This window comes from Acartia tonsa, chromosome 10 (genome assembly GCF_053477335.1).
Source record: "Acartia tonsa isolate MP-2025a chromosome 10, ASM5347733v1, whole genome shotgun sequence".
In the NCBI taxonomy this organism is placed as follows: Eukaryota; Metazoa; Arthropoda; class Copepoda; order Calanoida; family Acartiidae; genus Acartia; species Acartia tonsa.
The window spans coordinates 49,038,798-49,044,101 of NC_137269.1; positions in this window are offsets into that span (position 1 = coordinate 49,038,798).

The window sequence follows — 5,304 nt, forward strand, 5'->3', positions numbered from 1 at the left end:
CTAGGCTGTGGGGCGGCTGCGGCTGGCTGGTGCACTGGGAACTCTCCTGGGTTGCTAGCTGCGGGCGCCGCCGCTCCAACTGGCAGCTCGGTGGCATCCTCGTCGCCGTCCACGTCAACTTGGATGTCCTCTGGGATCTGGTGGGCAGTCACATCTCCAGTGTATTTGCGCAGTCGGCCTACATGCGCGGTAACTTCTGAGATCCTGGCTACTGGAGAGGCAGGTTTGATGACATAATGGACTTCTGTAGCTTTCCTCACTACTTTCCAGGGGCCAGTCCATCTCTTGGTAATCTTGGCTGCCTTTCCTGGCACCAGGCGAGGGGCCAGGTACCAGACCAAGTCTCCAACCTCATACTTGGCCGTGCCTTCGTAAGCTGCCGCGCTCCTCCTGATGGCTCCCTCCTCCTTCTGCTGGATGGCATCATAAACTGCATAGTAGCGCTGCAACAGAGCTTGGACGTTGGCTGGAACTGAAGCATATTCTGCTCTGCTAATTCTTCGGCGCTAGCCGTTGGCATGTTGGCATCTTCCCGGCGGCTGAGGGCGTCGGCGTTGGTATTCTGGGTGCCAGGCCTGTGGCAGACGGTAAAGTCTAAGGCCGTTAGCTCCTCCTGCCAGCGGGCCACCATCCCTGTGGATGTGTTCAGTGATTTCATCTGTAGCAGGGCAGAGGAATCAGTGTTGATCTGGAAGCTGCGGTAGGACAAGATGCCGTGGAATTTTCGGATCCCATAGATAATGGCGGCCATCTCTCCCTTCCAGGACGGGTAGCGCGTCTCAGGGTCGGTTGTCTTGCGCCCCACGGCGGCAATCAGCCTCTCCTTGCCCTCCTGGCATTGACTCAGTATGGCAGAGATGGCGCGGCTGCTGAAATCTGTGGTGAGCTGGAACACTGCTGGTAAATCAAACCTGGGCGGCGCTCGGATGGGGGCCTGTCGGAACTTGTCCTTGAGTTGCAGCAGCTGGGCTTCCATCTCAGGCGTCCAGGTTAGGGCCTTGGCCGTCTTCTGCCGATTCATCTCGTATGTGAGGTCTGCATACTCTGGGATGAACAGGCGGTAGTATCCAAAGAAGCCCAGCAACGCCAGCAAATCCTTGGGGGTGCTAGGGGCTGGCCAGTCCAAGATGCGGTCAATATAGTCCTCTTGCATGGCTATCCCCTCTCGGCTGAGGGTGTGACCCAGATAATCCACCTTGGACCGGAACAACTTGGTCTTGGCTGGCTTGAGGCGGATCCCTCCCCTGCGGTGGGCTTCCAAGACCTCTCGGAGCCTGGCCAGGTGGGCCCAGGTATCCTGGTGGAAGGTCAGGACGTCGTCCAGGTATGACTGGAGGTTGGCTGTGCCTAGTGGGTTTAGGACCCCTGCAATAAACCTGGAATAGACAGACGGTGCCGTAGCCAGGCCAAAGGGCATCCTTTTCCATTGATACAAGCCCCTGGGAGTGGTGAAGGCGGTGCAGGGCCGGCTATCCTCAGACACACGGATGGTGTAGTATGCGGCCACCGCGTCTAGAGCACTGTAGACACGGTGCCCGCCAGCTCGTTCCACCAATTGCTGGATCCTAGGCAGGGGGTAGCTGTCCAGCTCCAGACACTTGTTGAGGGCCCTGTAGTCGACGGCCCAGCGGGTGCTCCCGTCCTTCTTCTTGATGGGCACCAGGGGGCTGCTCCAGGCGGAGTCCGACGGCTCTATGACTCCTTCCTGCAGCCAAGTGTCCAGTTGTTTCTCCAGTTCAGCCTCTTGCCGCGGGTTCAGATCCCTAAATCTCTGGCGGATCGGCTGGGTCCCTGGCTTGAGGCGCAGCTGCAGTTCAACCACATCTGTACAGCCGGGGGTAGAATTGGAGAAGACGTCCCTGTACTCTGACAACGTAGTCCAGACCTCCTTCTTGAGTAAGGGGTCCTTGCGTAGGAACTCATTGTCTTCCATCTCCAAGGCCTCCCACAACTCTTGCATGTCTATGGGCTCAGCAGGTTCTTGGACCGAGTGGAGACGCGGGGGAGGCGTATCAGAGACTTCCAGAATGTCAGGTTTGACCAGCTCCCCTGCCACTGGGAGGCCAGCATCCAGCAAGAGGGGCACCTCCCCCTCATTGACCACCAGTACTCTAAACACAGTGGCAGAGCCAGGCCTGTGGGCATACAGGCCCTCTGGAATAACAAGGTCCTCTCCAAACCTCTGTTCTGGGGCAGCTAGTTGAATGGCATCCTTGGTGCGATGGCCTACTAGCTCAACAGGGACTGCCATAACCCCGCGGCCAGGCAGGACCACCCGCTTGGCTGTGCGGAGCTGGGGTGGTTGACCGTCAGTTGGAGTGACAGCGCTCAGCCTATACGTGGCTGGTGAGGGGTCAGCCTTGGCTCCGGGACCCACCGGCCGCGACTTGACGGGCTCGGCTTCTGGAGAGGCTGACGTGTCGGAGCCAGGCTTGGCTCCGGGGGCGTCCGGCCACGATTTGACGGGCTCGGTGCTGGGAGAGGCCAAAATGCTGGGTCCAGCTTTGGCTCCGTGGGCGTCCGGCCGCGACTTGACGGGCACGGCGCCGGGAGAGGCTGGGGCCTGAGAGTTGAGTGTGGCTCCGGGTACATCAGACCGCGACTTGACGGGTCTGGACTCGGGCTTGGCTGGTGGACTGGCTGGAGGTCCCAGGTAGAGGGGGCCAGGTGGACACGGCTGGCCGTTGATAAAAATGTCGGAGGAGAAGATTGGTTCTGGAGGGCTGGCAATCTCAGGAAACGTTGTTGGCAGGCTCTCCCTTGGCACCTTGGGCACTGGGGGCAACCCCATGGCTAGCAGGTTAGCGCCCTTGTGTGCGTTGAGCTCAGCGTCCACCCAGTGTGTGCCTTTCTCAACCACACGCGGCTGCTCAGGCAGGGGGCCTGGCAGAGGCCCCTCATAGCTTAGCTCTCTCTCGGCTGTCTCCCGGTCAATGGGGACGCCACGGAGTGGGATAAACTCCCCACGCGCCCACAAGCAAGGTGGTTGCATGTCGAAACAGAGCCTAGTTCCGAACTCCTTGAGAAAATACCCACCCAAGTTAAGAGGGTGGGAGAGATTTCGGACCACAGTCACGTGGTATAGATGGAGTATAAGAGTGTGTGAAACTGCCATATATAACTCTTTTAATTTTCCAATTACCTGGAGGGGCTGGCCTTCCTCATTAGCAGTCAGGATCTGGGTGTTGTCCGGAATCAACATGCGTTGCACGCCCATTGCGTGCATGAGGTGCTCAGAAATTACAGCAGACCCTGGTACACGGTTGCCAGAATCAACCATGGCATCAACCTGTACATGCTGGGCAGGGTCAGGAGTAGGAAACCTCACCCTGATATGGCAGGGGAAGTGGAGGTCCTGCCCTTGAGACAAGGGGGCCTCTCGTTCGGCTGGGGTTGGCAGAAACTTTGGTGGTGGCCGCACCGCAGCTATGGTGGTATCGCTTACCATGGTGGCTTAGACTGTAGCTTCGAATCACTAGAGCTTATTAATTATCACTTGGTCAACAATTTTATATTTATTTTTATCACTTGGTTGACTTTTTATACACAATGATGTGTTGTTATCACTAGGAGCTCTAGGTGTGATTCTGGAAGCACTGGCAGCAGGGAATGTCCGTCCTGCAAGGTTCAGAGGGGTGACGGCGGTAGGGAATGACCCGTCCTACAGCGCCGCTGGTTCGAATCCCGACAAATGGCGGCAGGGAATGGCCCGTCCTACAGCGCCTCGGGTTCGAATCCTGGGAGACAGCGGCAGGGAATGTCCCGTCCTGCCGTGCCTGTGGCTCAAAATCTGCTATCCGTCACAGTGGTAGGGCTTACTTGTGTGCTGAAGCTTCGCAGCCACACATTGCCTTCTTAGGGAGACCAGCACACAGCTGTCTGTCTCGTAGGTTTGGCCTGGGTGTCCTGGGGCTTGTCCCAGCTACACTTGCCAATTTAGACTCAGTTTTGTAGCCGTCTGAGCTAAATTATCCGGTTGCCGTGGCTGCGCACCTAGCGCTACTCCTACACGACACGGACAAAGCGTCTTAACTGGCGCTTTTAGCAGGCTAAATCTGCTTGCCGTAGGCCAGAGGCCCACATATTGCGTTCAAATGATGGAAATTCGACCTAAAAAGGCCGTCTCACGGGTCAGTTGGCTTCTCAGTTGGCGGCTGATTGTCCCCTTACTTGCCAAAGGGTCCAATCAGAGGTAGAATAGGCTAGTTCTGTAAGGCTCGATTGAAACACGCTGACACCAAGTTCTGGTAAGCCGAGCGTACTCGGCCCACAGGGTAACGAGTTCGGATTCAACGGGCCCTAGCCTTTAAGTATTCTACCAAACAAACAAGCAGGATTCAATCATACAGAATTATATATTTAAACTGAATAATATTTACAAGTTATGTTTACTATATATATACAACAAAATATGACAATAGTTAGGTTTGAAGGGGGTGTGGGGCGCTAGGGCTTAGCGCCCGACGGTAGACAGGCTGTGGGGGCAGCGGTGGTAAAAGGGGAGGCAGTGCCTCCCGATTATATAAGTGCATGATGGACTCGTGATAATTGCATGTTCAAGTCCCCTCCCCACATTTAGGCAGGCTTAGTTTGACCGCCGGGTGCGGGGTTAACAGCGGTCATGAGATGGATAGTGATATAATAGGATTAGTGCGGTGGGTTTGTTATCATAAGTCACAGCGAAGCAACTCTGTATTGGGCCTGTCCGTATGGGTGTCGTATTACCACATTACAATATGTCAACTAAGATTAATTTACTACTTTTAAAAAAAAAAGTATATGCTTTCGAGAAAAGTTATTTATTTTGCAATATTTTTATTTTTCTTAATTGATCAATCCCTGTATCCTTATTTATTTACATATGATTTTAATTCAAGTTTGTGTTTATTTTTCTAGTATTATTCCTAGAAGTTAAATACTTAGATTGTATTATTTACATATGTTGTATGTCTTAACTACAACTACTCTCAAGATTTAACAATTTCATAGATAGCTAACATTTTGGTGAAAAAATTATTTCTGCTATGATTATCACAAAAGCTAAGAAGAATTGATTTTAAAAACTTGATCAACAGTGAAAAAAAATCAACTTTCAGTTACATTTTTGCCAAATCTATTTTTAGATACCTTAAAATACACCTCTTTTGTTGCCTGTGACACCCCCCCCCCCCTTTGATTTTGTTTGATGGCTGTCAAAAAAGTTTTGCCCCCCCCCCCTCCATAACAAAATCCTATGCACGCCATTGCTCTAACGTCACATCTTATTTCAGATCTATATACGAAATCTCAACATTTTTCAGATAA